Source organism: Bombina bombina, chromosome 11 (genome assembly GCF_027579735.1).
Source record: "Bombina bombina isolate aBomBom1 chromosome 11, aBomBom1.pri, whole genome shotgun sequence".
NCBI classification, from domain to species: Eukaryota; Metazoa; Chordata; class Amphibia; order Anura; family Bombinatoridae; genus Bombina; species Bombina bombina.
The window spans coordinates 5,802,359-5,818,150 of record NC_069509.1 but is presented as its reverse complement, the minus strand read 5'-3'; the positions used below and the strand labels follow the sequence as shown (position 1 = coordinate 5,818,150).

At 42.1% G+C, this 15,792-nt stretch overlaps 1 protein-coding gene across 1 annotated transcript in view; it reads left to right on the top strand.

Annotated features, from left to right (window-relative positions):
- The window catches only part of CFAP119 (cilia and flagella associated protein 119), an 88,092-nt gene that overhangs the window by 27,395 nt on the left and 44,905 nt on the right, over positions 1–15,792 (top strand). The gene's annotated exons all lie outside the window — the stretch shown is intronic.

The following is a 15,792-nucleotide window of genomic DNA, read 5'->3' as shown; positions in this document are numbered from 1 at the left end:
CCAATGAGAAAAAGGAATCAAATATCAGTTTTATTACAGGCTAGAAGTGCCACTGGAATTGGCTAAGAGCCACACTTAAAAAAACACTGGCATCTTCTTATGCTTGACAAAAATGTTGTGAGAGCAGGAGAAGCCCCTCTTCTCACAGCCAGGAGAGCAAAGAATTTGAAAGTTGAACTAGCTTGAAGTTACTTTAGATTGAAGCCTAAAACTTGGTTACAATCAGCTAGACCTGCTAGTAGTTACGCTTGTAGGAACTGTGTAAATTTTGAGTTCATGCCTAAAATGAAAACTTTCCAAGGAAACATTGGGAGAAAGTATATAATGAAGCAGTTTATTAATTGTACAATTACAGGGGTAGTGTAACTCCTATACTGCTCATGTCCCTCCCTGTTTCTATGTGAGTAAAACCACTAGAAGACTCTCGGGATTGTGAATATTGTGATGATATAACAGCGAAAGAAGAAACCAGCAGTGTGGCTCATCACTTTAAGGCATTTCATGAAGCAAAATCCAACTGTATGAGAGTAGTTGGAATACACATGGTCTGAAAGGAGACCAAGGAGGTAACCTGGATACATGTGCCCTCTTCAAAAAGAGTTAGTCTTAAGACCCTTTCACCAAGAGGCCTCAATGAGAAGATATATTTTGCAAGCTTCCTGTAAAGGGGTCATCAATATGGATGGCTAGAATATACTTTTATGTTTTAATCATTTTTATTGAAACCTATTAAATAAAATACAATTCCATCAGTCATTCCATGTAAATTGACAGAGATACAAAAGGTATACCAAGTCTCATAGAAATACTTGCCCATAAAGCAAGAATAGTTTAAAAAATACAAAGAGGCATCTGGGAAAGAATGACTGTTCTGTCAAGAAATAAATAAACTTACAAGGGGGGGGGGACGGACCAGGGGGACCAGGAGAATAAAAAAAAAGAACTGTTATATAAAAACCAATAAACTTCAGGATGTCAAAGACTGTTTTGAATATAAATGTTGACAAGAAGAAAACATGCTGGAATCAACATCTCTTGTCCTAAGACCCTATATGTTATAAGTCGATTAATGTAAGACTGTAAATCTATCTGGAGTAACTAGACCCATTTCTTAAATTCCAGAAATACCACACTTCATCATTGGTTTCTTTTGTGCCTGGTGACCATGTTGCTGACTCATACATTGTATATATGTGCTGAATCTTGTTTTTAATTTCGGGCCATGATGGAACACCGAGCTTCTAATATTTTGCAATACAAGTTCTCGTCACCGTGCACAAGATTTTCATGAAAGTGTTAATTGGTCTATTGAACCTCTGAACCTGTTTATGAAGTAACGCTTGTGTGATAGTAAGCTGTAGTTGTTAATCTAATTGGTAGCTAATCATCGAGGAGGATTGTTTGTATGTCACCACAATCCCACCACATATGTCTGTATGTACCTGTCTCATTGCACCCCCTGTAACAGCCAGGAACTGTTTTGAGTCATGTGTGAAGATCTTAAGGGAGTCAGGTACCATCTAAACATCGTTTTTAGAGAATTTTCTTTCAGGTCTGCACTCAATAAGCCCCTGCAAGCCGAGGCAAATACTTCATTCCATTTATCTTTTTCTAAGGTAGGCTCTAGTTCCCATCTAAGTACTTGTGAGTTTTTAGGTTTATCTCCTATTTTTTGCATAGCTACGTATATTCTACTGATAGTGTGTTTTGGTCTGTTACCTTCTGTACAAACGATTTCAAGCAAAGTTTTAGTCTTGCTGGTAACCGACTTGAGGTATTTATTTAGGGAGGAGGATAACTGGAGGTATAGATACCAATGTATCTTAATCGTGTTTAATTTGTCTTGTAATTGGGAGAACGTCATTACTTTATTTTGTACTAAAAGGTCTGCCACTAGGTATAAGCCCTTATTTTCCTATTTGTCTATATCTCTTCAAAATTCTTTCAATAACAAATATCTGATGGGTATTAGAGTAGAGTTGGATGGCCACAATCATTTTTTCAAAGCACATTCAGACTATATATGACTAGTGACCTCTGTTATAGGAGAATTAACTGTTGTCACCCGACCAGTCAAAAATTTATTATCCCATAACCTTGCATCATTAGAGTCCCATCCCTCAAGTTCTGCTTCTAGTTTGATCCAGATGGCTTCCTTTTTTGACTGACAGATCAAAGCGTCTTGGGCCAGCCTAGCAGTTCTGTAGTACCCCAATAAATTGGGAATTCCCAAGCCTCCCAGAGACTTATGGGTTGTCATTATTTTAGACGATAGCCTAGCTCTTTTTTCCCCCCTAATAAATGTTAGAATTTCAGACTGTATGGTTACCAATTCCGGGTATACAATTTTAATTGGCAGAGCCCTGAATAGATATAAAAGGCGTGACAATACGTTCATTTTACCGCGAAAATTCTTCCTAGCCAGGAGAAATTGCATTTCTTCCATTTTAGTAGATCATTTCTAATAAATTTGTTGAGTGGTGATGTTTAATTTATATAAGTGCTGAATTTGGGTTGTTAGGTGTACTCCTAGATACTTTAAAGAATGTTTGGCCTTTTATTTAGTAGGCGTCTAATGTTATCTGGGGCTTCTCTGTCTTTGATGAAACCTACTTGGTCCATATGGATCATGATAATAAATTCCCTATGACCTCTAGGGAGAGAGGGGGGGATTTTTGGTTTTGGCCCTTGTGACCTACTGTAACAAAACCTAAGTGTTTACAATAGGTAGTGCCTTATGCCAAATAATTCAAAATGTTTAATTAGAAGGAGGACAGGGAAAGTGAAGAATATTGGGCACACTTGTTAGGGTCAAAACCAATACTGTATTGATTGTGTGGTGTGTCGTATGGTTATTAAAACTTAACTTTTATATCAAATATTTTAAAAAAGGAGTGGAGATTTCCACCAGTGAATAATAATAAAACGGATAATAAAATTGTGTCCGAGTAACACTCCTTTTTTAAAATATTTGATATAAAAGTTAAGTTTTAATAACCATACGACACACCACACAATCAATACAGTATTGGTTTTGACCCTAACAACTTTCCCTGTCCTCCTTCCATATGGATCATACCAGGCAGGATATGTTTGAGCCTATTGGCCAGAATTTTTGTAAATATTTTTAAATCTTGATTGAGGGAATTGGATGGTAATTAGAACATTTTTGGGGGTCTTTGCCTGTTTTGGGGATGACTACTATTTTAGCTTGCAGTAATTCAGGAGGGATGGAGTATCCCTCCATGATATAGTTGCAGAATTTGGTTAAATGAGGTACAAGATTATTTCAAAATGTATAATATTCACCAGGAAAGCCATCTGGGCCTGCTGCCTTCCCCGGTTTTAGATTCTTAATTGCCAGTACCACTTCCAGTTTTGTTATAGGGGCTTTCAAATATTTTTTATCCTCTTCTGAGAGGGTTGCTAGGGGGGTGGTATCTAGAAAGTCTTTTGTGGTATTTCTCACTTCAGGAGTATGGCTAACTTTTTGTCTGTTATATAATTCCCCATAATATTTCGCAAAGGTGTCAACTATGGCTTGCGGGTGAGAAGTATATGATTTGTCTGACTGCTCTGTAAGTGGAATGGCCGCCGCTTTATGGCATTTCCTGATCTTATGAGCCAGATATTTATCTGACTTAATAGCGTATACAAAGTATTGGGCTTTAAGTCTAGTGATTGCTCTAGTTGCTTGTATATTTAGGAATTTAGCTAAAGATGTTTTCTTAATCTGTAATGACTGTAAAACAGAGTCCCGTTTTGGTCAGTCTGTGTTGTCTCTCTAATGTTTCAATATCTTTGTATAATTGTGCCGTTTGATTCTTCATTTGCCTAGAGTGAAGGGTTTTTTCTTGGATAAGTAATCCCCTAATTACTGATTTATGAGCTGCCCATGTGTATATAGGATTGGTGGTAGAATCCATGTTTATCTTCCAGTAATCATTAAGATGCTGTAGGGTTTTGGAAAGAGACACTGAGGCCTATTTAAGAAATGTCTTGCGGATCTGATCCGGCAGTGCGGATCAGGTCAGCAAAACATCGCTGAATGCGGAGAGCAATACGCTCTCCGCATTTAACATTGCACTAGCAGCTCACAAGAGCTGCTGGTGCAACGCCACCCCCTGCAGACTCGCGGCCAATGGGCCGCCAGCAGGGGGTGTCAATCAACCCGATTGTACTCGATCGGGTTGAATTGTTGCAATTCCTGTCCGCCTGCTCAGAGCAGGCGGACAGGGTTATGGAGCAGCTGTCTTTGTGACAGCTGCTCCATAAATTTTGTTTCTGGCGAGTCTGAAAACTCGACAGAAACACGGGCCGTCAAGCTCCTTTCGGAGCTTGATAGATAGGCCCCACTAGGTCTTTATGGAGTGTAGAGTCATATGTCAAAGATCTAGTTCTGTTATAATCGCAGACACCCTGAAGTTTAAGTGATCTTATGGAGTGGTCCGACCAGACATAGGAATGTATGGAGGAGGAAATGAGGACAGGTAGTAGTATCTGGCTTGCATATATATAATCCAACTTAACATAAGTCTTATGTGCCGCAGAGTAAAAAGTCGTGTTGTAAGTAATTCCATTTAAATGGTCCCAAGTGCCAATTAGAGTGTGCGAGGAAAGAGAGTCCTGAATAGATTTGATCATGCGATTACGTCTTTGCTTTTTATTAGAGAGGGGATTGCTAGTTTTAGCTTTTAGCGTGGACATGGGGATGTTAAAGTTCCCTGCTAAGATTATTTCTTCAATAAGGTACGACGAGTCCACGGATGCATCCTTTACTTGTGGGATATTATCCTCCTGCTAACAGGAAGTGGCAAAGAGCACCACAGCAGAGCTGTCTATATAGCTCCTCCCTTAGCTCCACCCCCCAGTCATTCTCTTTGCCTACTCTAAGTACGAGGAAGGGTAAAGTGAAAGAGGTGATAAAATATTAGTTTTTAATTTCTTCAAGCAAGAGTTTTTTGTTTTAAATGGTACCGGTGTGTACTATTTACTCTCAGGAAGCAGATGGATGAAGACTTCTGCCTGGAGGATGATGATCTTAGCATTTGTAACGAAGATCCAGTGCTGTTCCCACAGAGGCTGAGGGGTGCAGGAAACTTCAGTGTGCGGAACGTTTTCATGTTATATAGCAGTGAGGTATGTTCAGTCATTTTTTCTGGAGAGACTGTGTATTTCAGAAAGGCTGACAGTATCCCCATGAGGGTAAGGGTAAGCAGTAATCCTAAGAGCTATAGAAGGGTATTACTAAGCTTGACACTGTGTTTTGAATGTTTGTGGGCAAACGTTTTATGAACTGGGAGTGCTGTCAACGTTTTGTGGGCAATAACGTTTTTTGGGCAACTTTATTGAGGGTACACTTGGCTTATTTTTTGGGTCTCAGACCCACATGGCTAGTTTTAAAACCGCTCTGGTGCGGTTCTTTGAGGCTGTAGAGACATCGAGTGAGATGGGCGGGGCCTATTTTCGCTCCTCAGATGCGCAGTAGTTTTCACTCTGCAAGTAGCAAGCTCCAACTCCTGAGGGCCCTTGTGGATGTTTTGGGCCAAATTGAAGCTTTAACCCCATATTTGCAATCCCTGAGGGCAGGTAGGCACCACAGCAGGGCTGTGGCAAGGTGCTGGGGGTGTTTTTTCCGGATTTAGGCCTTATTTCAATCCGGCTTGCACAATAAAGGGTTAAATGTTAAATTTTCTTGTGGGGCAAACTTAACTACACATATTGAGTCTGCTATCAAAATTTTAAAAAAATTGGTGCATTTTAAAGCAGTTTTTCAGAACGTGTATGCTTTTTTTTCTCTTAAAGGCGCAGTGCCGTTTTTTAAGATTTGTTATTTTTTTTCACTAAATAAAGTGTTTTCATGCTTGTTTGTAGTCATTACTAGCCTGTTCAACATGTCTGACATTGAGGAAAGTCATTGTTCAATATGTTTAGAAGCCATTGTGGAACCCCCACTTAGAATGTGTCCCTCATGCACTGAAAGGTCAATAAATTGCAAAGAATATATTTTAGCTACTAAAAGCATGTCGCAGGATGATTCTCAGTCAGAAGGGAATCAGGTTATGCCATCTAATTCTCCCCAAGTGTCACAACCATTAACGCCCGCACAAGCGACGCCAAGCACTTCTAGTGCGTCTAATTCTTTCACCCTGCAAGATATGGCCGCAGTTATGAATACTACCCTCACAGAGGTTTTATCTAAGCTGCCTGGGTTGCAGGGGAAGCGCAGTAGGTCTGGTGTGAGAACAAATGCTGAGCTCTCTGACGCTTTTATTAGCCATATCCGATGTACCCTTACAATCTTCTGAGTTGGGGGTGAGGGATTTGCTGTCTGAGGGAGAGATTTCTGATTCAGGAAAGATGTTCCCTCAGACAGACTCAGATATGACGGCTTTTAAATTTAAACTAGAACACCTCCGCTTATTGCTCAGGGAGGTTTTAGCGACTCTGGATGATTGTGACCCTATTGTAGTTCCAGAGAAATTGTGTAAAATGGACAGATTTCTAGAGGTTCCTGCCTACACTGAAGTTTTTCCAGTCCCTAAGAGGATTTCGGACATTGTTACTAAGGAGTGGGATAGACCAGGTATTCCGTTCGCTCCCCCTCCTACTTTTAAGAAAATGTTTCCCATATCAGACACCATGCAGGACTCGTGGCAGACGGTCCCTAAGGTGGAGGGAGCTATTTCTACCCTGGCTAAGCGTAGAACTATACCTATTGAGGACAGTTGTGCTTTCAAAGATCCTATGGATAAAAAGTTAGAGGGTCTCCTAAAGAAAATATTTGTTCATCAGGGTTTTCTTCTCCAGCCTATAGCGTGCATTGTTCCTGTAACTACTGCAGCTGCTTTTTGGTTCGAGGCTCTGGAGGAGGCTCTTCAGGTTGAGACCCCATTAGATGATATTCTGGATAGAATTAGGGTTCTCAAGCTAGCTAATTCTTTCATTACAGATGCCGCTTTTCAACTGGCTAAATTAGCGGCAAAAAATTCAGGTTTTGCCATTTTAGCGCGTAGAGCGTTATGGCTTAAGTCCTGGTCTGCTGATGTGTCATCAAAATCTAAGCTTTTAGCCATCCCTTTCAAGGGTAAGATCCTATTCGGGCCTGAACTGAAAGATATCATTTCAGACATCACTGGAGGGGAAAGGCCATGCCCTTCCTCAGGATAAGACAAATAAGATGAGGACCAAACAAAATAATTTTCGTTCCTTTCGAAACTTCAAAGGTGGTCCCTCTACCTCTTCCCCTGCTGCAAAGCAAGAGGGGAATTTTGCCCAATCCAAGTCAGTCTGGAGACCTAACCAGACTTGGAACAAAGGTAAACAGGCCAAGAAGCCCGCTACTGCCACAAAGACAGCATTAAAGGATAGCCCCCAATCCGGGACCGGATCTAGTAGGGGGCAGACTTTCTTTCTTTGCTCAGGCTTGGGCAAGAGACGTTCAGGACTCCTGGGCTTTAGAAATCGTTACCCAGGGGTATCTTCTAGATTTCAAAGATTCTCCTCCAAGGGGGAGATTCCATCTTTCTCAATTGTCTGTAAACCAGACAAAATTAGAGGCGTTCTTACGCTGTGTAGAAGACCTATATACCATGGGAGTGATCTGCCCAGTTCCGAAAACAGAACAGGGGCAGGGGTTCTACTCCAATCTGTTTGTGGTTCCCAAAAAAGAGGGAACCTTCAGACCAATTTTAGATTTTCACAAAAGTGCTAGGGTCCCTTCTGGCGGTTCTAAGGCCGCGGGGCATAGCAGTGGTGCATTATCTGGACTATATCTTAATTCAGGCGTCGACTTACCAACTAGCCAAATCTCACACGGACATCATGTTGGCTTTTCTAAGATCTCACGGGTGGAAGGTGAACGTAAAAAAAAAGAGTTCACTTATCCCTTTCACAAGAGTTCCATTCCTGGGAACTCTGATAGATTCGGTGGACATGAAAATTTTTCTGACGGAGGTCAGGAAATCAAAGATTTTAACCACCTGCCAAGCTCTTCATTCCATTCCTCGGCCGTCAGTGGCTCAGTGTATTGGAGGTAATCGGTCTAATGGTAGCGGCAATGGACATAGTTCCGTTTGCTCGCTTGCATCTCAGACCTCTGCAACTATGCATGCTCAATCAGTGGAATGGGGATTATGCAGATTTATTGCCTCAGATAAATCTGGATCAAGAGACCAGAGACTCTCTTCTTTGGTGGTTGTCACATGATCATCTGTCCCAGGGAATGTGTTTCCGCAGGCCAGCATGGGTCATAGTGACGACGGACGCCAGCCTATTGGGCTGGGGTGCAGTCTGGAATTCCCTGAAAGCACAGGGTTTGTGGACTCAGGAGGAGGCTCTCCTCCCGATAAATATTCTAGAGCTGAGAGCGATCTTCAACGCGCTTCAGGCGTGGCCTCAGCTGGCTTCGGCCAGATTCATAAGATTCCAGTCGGACAATATCATGACTGTAGCATATATCAATCATCAGGGGGGAACAAAGAGTTCTCTAGCGATGATAGAGGTTACCAAAATAATTTGATGGGCAGAGACTCACTCTTGCCATCTATCAGCAATCTATATTCCAGGAGTGGAGAACTGGGAAGCGGATTTTCTAAGTCGTCAGACTTTTCATCCGGGGGAGTGGGAACTCCATCCGGAGGTGTTTGCACAATTGATTCCTCAATGGGGCACACCAGAATTGGATCTGATGGCGTCTCGTCAGAATGCCAAACTTCCTTGTTATGGGTGCAGGTCAAGGGATCCTCAGGCAGTACTTATAGATGCTCTAGCAGTACCCTGGTCGTTCAACCTGGCTTATGTGTTTCCACCATTTCCTCTCCTTCCTCGTTTGATTGCCAGAATCAAACAGGAGAGAGCCTCAGTGATTTTGATAGCACCTGCGTGACCACGCAGGACTTGGTATGCAGACCTGGTGGACATGTCATCTCTTCCACCATGGACTCTGCCACTGAGACAGGACCTTCTGATTCAAGGTCCGTTCCAGCATCCAAATCTAGTTTCTCTGCGGCTGACTGCTTGGAGATTGAACGCTTGATTTTATCCAAGCGGGGGTTCTCTGAGTCGGTCATAGATACCTTGATTCAGGCTCGAAAGCCTGTCACTAGGAAAATTTATCATAAGATATGGTGTAAATATCTTTATTGGTGCGAATCCAAAGGCTACTCATGGAGTAAGATCAGGATTCCTAGGATTTTGTCCTTTCTCCAAGAAGGATTGGAAAAGGGGCTATCAGCGAGTTCCTTAAAGGGACAGATATCTGCTTTATCAATTCTACTGCACAAGCGTCTGGCAGATGTTCCAGACGTTCAGTCGTTTTGTCAGGCTTTAGTTAGAATCAAGCCTGTGTTTAAACCTGTTGCTCCGCCATGGAGTTTGAATTTAGTTCTTAAAGTTCTACAAGGGGTTCCGTTTGAACCTATGCATTCCATAGGTATTAAGCTTCTATCTTGGAAAGTTCTGTTTTTAGTTGCTATCTCTTCGGCTCGAAGAGTTTCTGAACTATCTGCATTGCAATGCGACTCGCCTTATCTGGTTTTCCATGCTGATAAGGTGGTTTTGCGTACCAAACCTGGATTCCTTCCTAAGGTTGTTACTAATAGGAATATCAATCAGGAAATTGTTGTTCCTTCTCTGTGTCCTAATCCTTCCTTTAAGAAGGAGCGTCTGTTGCACAACTTGGACGTGGTTCGTGCTTTGAAGTTTTACTTGCAAGCAACCAAAGATTTCCGTCAAACAGCTTCTTTGTTTGTTGTCTATTCTGGAAAACGTAGAGGTCAAAAAGCAACGGCTACCTCTCTTTCTTTTTGGCTAAAAAGCATCATCCGTTTGGCATATGAGACTGCTGGACAGCAGCCTCCTGAAAGGATTACAGCTCACTCTACTAGAGCGGTGGCTTCCACATGGGCTTTTAAAAATGATGCTTCTGTTGAACAGATTTGTAAGGCTGCGACTTGGTCTTCGCTTCATACCTTTTCCAAATTTTCCAAATTTGATACCTTTGCTTCTTTGGAGGCTATTTTTGGGAGAAAAGTTCTTCAAGCAGTGGTGCCTTCTGTTTAACCATGTGTCTTGTCCCTCCCGTTCATCCGTGTCCTGTTGCTTTGGTATTGTATCCCACAAGTAAAGGATGAATCAGTGGACTCGTCGTACCTTATAGAAGAAAATTAAATTTATGCTTACCTGATAAATTAATTTCTTCTATGGTACGACGAGTCCACGGCCCGCCCTGTCATTTTAAGACAGATTATATTTTTTTATTTTAAACTTCAGTCACCTCTGCACCTTTTAGTTTCTCCTTTTTCTTCCTGTACCTTCGGTCGAATGACTGGGGGGGGTGGAGCTAAGGGAGGAGCTATATAGACAGCTCTGCTGTGGTGCTCTTTTCCCCTTCCTGTTAGCAGGAGGATAATATCCCACAAGTAAAGGATGAATCCGTGGACTTGTCGTACCATAGAAGAAATTAATTTATCAGGTAAGCATAAATTTACTTTTTAGACTGGGACCATTGTTAAAAGTTGTGCGATATTTTCAAAAACTATGTGCTGACTCTCGTTAGGTGCATAGATGTTGCAAAGAACTATATCTGTATTGTTACGTTGTCCCTTCATTATAAGGTATCTACCCTCTATATCTGCAACCGTGGATTCATGGGTGAAGTTAATCGAGGAGTGGAGGAGGATGGAACTCCTCTCTTTTTAGCATCTGCTGTGGCATGGTAGTGTTTAGTGTAACGGTGAGCCCAATAACAGGGAATTTGGGGCCCAATGAAATGGGTTTCCTGTAGGAACAAAACATTTGCCCCGAGAGTATTGTATTGGGTCATGGCAGTACGCCGTTTAATATCAGTATTCAATCCCCTAACATTATGTGAAACAATATTTAGTGTGTGCATCATTTTCCTATCAAAAAGGGGTTAGCCAGTGTTGCTGATTGTAGGTCAAGCATGTTGCTATTAATATAGCATGTAGACATGAAAGTAACAAAATACCTGGTCCCAAGGGCGAGTCTCCCAGAGTCTTGACATCCTCAAACGAACAATAAAACAAACATAGTAATACAAATTGTAAATATAACAGTTGAAAAGAACTAAGAACCCAGTTGTTGGGTTCATCAATTAACATTTTGTAAAAGTACAAAACTTGTATGTACGTGTCACTAACACAGCACTCGAACGTGTAGATTATAAGTAACACACAGCATACCTGAGGGCTCACAGCAATATCTCATATCTATGGCATTATAAGTAGCAATATCAGAACTAAAACAGTGATACAGATTAATAATATCATCTAGTTACATTGAAAGTGAGCAATTAAACTAATCTCAATACCATAAAAGGATACTCAGAGTACGGGGCCCTGGGCACTTAAATCGCATTTACTGGATGATAATTCTCTAGCTATCAGATGCTTGGCAGTCAACAACAGAACCTCCCTCCAACTTGGCTTTCAGGTCTTCTGTTTCTTGCGATTAACTTTAGACCATCTGGGTGTTGAAAATTGTGACATCATCTTTGGCGGCAGCGCTGGGGATGTTGCCGGAACTGGTGAAGGAAGTGTTGGGATCTCGAGACCCAGAACGTTGCACACCTCAGCAATATCCTTAGGTTCCCTGATGGTAATTATTTTAGAGTCTTTAGTGATATAAAGAGCAAATGGAAAACCCCATTTATATGGAATTTGATGTTTACGTAGAAGTAAGGTAAGGGTTCTCAGAGCATTCCTACGTTGCAAGGTTTGCAGACTGAGGTCTTGGAAAAACTGCACTACATTTCCCTGGAATTTAAATGTCGGGTTTTTCCTTGAAGCCTGCAAATTCTTCTCTTTTTATCTTGGAACAAGACCATTTTAATTATAACGTCTCTAGGTGGCAGCCCTTCTTTGGGTTTGGGCCTAAGAGCCCTATGAGCTCTTTCAATCCCCAATCTATAATTTTCAGATTCTCCTGTTACTTGATTAAAAAGCTGGACTACATAGGAGAGGAGATCCTATTTTCCAGATCCTCCAGTTTTTCTTGCATCTCATTAAGTAGTTGGTGTTGAGATACCACTGACTGGGAAACTTCATTGAGATCTTCTGCTATAATTCATTGAATTTGTGTGTTCTTCCAGGGAGTCAATCCTACCTCCCAAGTCAGCAATTTCAGTTTTGATTTCAGAGAGGCTGTTAGTAACAGAAGTGTGCATATTATCTTGTACCACAACTTCTCAAAATTTACCGAAATGTCCTTCTTAGAGACCAGAGCTTTCAGATCAGCCCTTGTTGCTGGAGTTAAGTCGTCCTCCATTTGGATGGGTTCAGTATCAAACTCTTCTGGTTCTTCTGGACCTATATCCGCAGAATTTGGGGTCTTTTGGGCTTGAGATGTTTTGAAGAAGGAATTCATATTAGTTAATTTAGGAGATTTGTCTCCTTTTGCTAGTCTTCTAGAGGATATTGCTGGATAAGCCGTCTTATTTTTGTGTGATCAAGACAGGGTGGCTTTGAGGTTAGGAGACAGCTTATGTGAACGCTAAAGTTGATCCCCTACCACGCCCTTGTTGCTGCAGCTAAAATTTTATGTGGCAATTAATCCTCCTCTAACTGAGCCAACTCATCCGCTCATATGTGTATATCTTTAATGTCCACCGGGAGTGATGTATATGAGGCTGTAAGCAAAATCACTGAATGCCACTCATTAGAGCAGGGTAAACCAATAGGAGGTCATTTATATAGCACTGACTGCCACTCTGTTACATTAAAGACCTCCTCAGATATGCATTGTCACTAGACTTCAGGCGAACAATGTTGGCAGCTAAAGAGTGTCCTCTAAATTAGAAATTGCCAGTATACCTATTAGCCTGTGACGTTCACACATAAAAAGATGGTGTATGATATTCAAGCTGCTGTGCCAGCGTTAATATTTAGGCCCCCATAACTAGCTTCACCACTACTGCATCTGTTAGGTAATCGGTAAAATCTAGGTATTTTATATAGCTTAATATTCTTAGGGGTTTATGGTATAATGCCTGTTATTAGGATCGTTATCTATGGTTGGGGAAAGAGAGAAAAAAAAAGTGCTGGTGGCTACTTTGGTTTGACTCCCCACTGACACGCCACAGGAGCAGCCCAAGACAGTAGGTATGCTTATCTGTTAAATTCCCCGCTGCATAGGGGATGTGAGCAACTTGCAGCTAACCTGACTCGTCAGGTCAAATGATGAGGCCAAGCTGTGATTACGCCTCCCTTTTTCCCCTGCAAGGCCTGCTGAACCCTCAAAATGGCGACTCGCGCCAGTAACTATTGGAAGTCCCCGTTAACCACACACCTCCTCGGGGATGACACCTACTCTGGCTGGCTGTCTGCCTCCCAGATCTGTCTTCCAGGCACGATGTCCCGGCTGCAGCACTCGCCACTTATAACTGTGATCTGTTGCGCCCTGCAAGGAGTGAAGGACCCGCGATAGACCCAGGCAGCTAGATCTTGGTGTGGTGGCTCACCCGACCTCCGTAGCTGCAGGAACAGAGTCCCCTGGCTGCTCGATACAAAGCCTCTAATGAATCAAGTCAGTGGGCGGTGCGGACGGCCGGGCCCAGGCTGCACCTATTAGTTTAGGAGGCCTCAGACCGCTGTGTTTCCTGGGTAGCTCAGAGTTCAGTCGCACTCAGGTCTCTGGTCCCCAAAGGTCCACAGGGCTATCGTACCCCTGCTACCCGAGTTTTTAGACAAATAGAGGTGTCCCCCTTCAAAGATTAATGCGTTTTTGGGCTGAAATTGTACAGGAGCTCCAGGCACATAGGTCCACTCTTTGCCAGCTAGCTCCACCCCCCCAGAATATACTTTTAGAGGGACAGTCTACTCCAGAATTGTTATTGTTTTAAAAAAAATTAGATAATCTGTTTATTACCCATTCCCCTTGTATCTTAGTCTCTGCAGACTGCCCCCCTTATCTCAGTTCTATTGACAAACGTGCATTTTAGCCAATCTGTGCTGACTCATAAGTAACTCCACTGGAGTGAGCACAATGTTATCTATATGTCACACATGAACTAGCACTGTCTAGCTGTGAAAAACTGTTAAAAAATGCACTGAGATAAGAGGTAGCCTTCAAGGGTTTAGAAATTAGCATATGAGCGTACCTAGGTTTAGCTTTTAACAAACAATGCCAAGAGAACAAATCAAATTTTATGAATAACGTAAATTGAAAAGATGCTTAAAATTGCCCTATCTGAATCATGAAGGTTTAATTTTTACTAGACTGTCCCTTTAAGGCTTTTCTATTCTGCGTCCGCTCCTCTCCCCCTGGCTGAGCCTGGCTCTCTTTGGGATTCTCTGGTCTTAATATGAGGCAGAGGGACTCTTAGCTTGAAGATCTTTAGACTCTTTATGTAAAGTATTTTACTTTTGTCATTAAGAGCTGAGTCAGTGCTGATATTGATCATACGAGTAGGACTGAGCTTTAAATAGGGAGAGCTGCTGTTTGGCACCTGTAATAGGCTAACTGAGCACTAACTACTGGGATAAGATGGCTTAAATAGGGAGAGCTGTAATAGGCTGACTGAGCACTAACTACAGGGATACGATGGCTTAAATAGGGAGAGCTGTAATAGGCTGACTGAGCACTAACTAATGGGATAAGATGGCTTAAATAGGGAGAGCTGTAATAGGCTGACTGAGCACTAACTACTGGGATAAGATGGCTTAAATAGGGAGAGCTGTAATAGGCTGACTGAGCACTAACTACTGGGATAAGATGGCTTAAATAGGGAGAGCTGTAATAGGCTGACTGAGCACTAACTACAGGGATAAGATGGCTTAAATAGGGAGAGCTGTAATAGGCTGACTGAGCACTAACTACAGGGATAAGATGGCTTAAATAGGGAGAGCTGTAATAGGCTGACTGAGCACTAACTACAGGGATAAGATGGCTTAAATAGGGAGAGCTGTAATAGGCTGACTGAGCACTAACTAATGGGATAAGATGGCTTAAATAGGGAGAGCTGTAATAGGCTGACTGAGCACTAACTACAGGGATAAGATGGCTTAAATAGGGAGAGCTGTAATAGGCTGACTGAGCACTAACTACAGGGATAAGATGGCTTAAATAGGGAGAGCTGTAATAGGCTGACTGAGCACTAACTACAGGGATAAGATGGCTTAAATAGGGAGAGCTGTAATAGGCTGACTGAGCACTAACTACTGGGATAAGATGGCTTAAATAGGGAGAGCTGTAATAGGCTGACTGAGCACTAACTACTGGGATAAGATGACTTAAATAGGGAGAGCTGTAATAGGCTGACTGAGCACTAACTAATGGGATAAGATGGCTTAAATAGGGAGAGCTGTAATAGGCTGACTGAGCACTAACTACTGGGATAAGATGGCTTAAATAGGGAGAGCTGTAATAGGCTGACTGAGCACTAACTACAGGGATAAGATGGCTTAAATAGGGAGAGCTGTAATAGGCTGACTGAGCACTAACTAATGGGATAAGATGACTTAAATAGGGAGAGCTGTAATAGGCTGACTGAGCACTAACTACAGGGATAAGATGGCTTAAATAGGGAGAGCTGTAATAGGCTGACTGAGCACTAACTACAGGGATAAGATGACTTAAATAGGGAGAGCTGTAATAGGCTGACTGAGCACTAACTACAGGGATAAGATGGCTTAAATAGGGAGAGCTGTAATAGGCTGACTGAGCACTAACTACAGGGATAAGATGGCTTAAATAGGGAGAGCTGTAATAGGCTGACTGAGCACTAACTACTGGGATAAGATGACATAAATAGGGAGAGCTGTAATAGGCTGA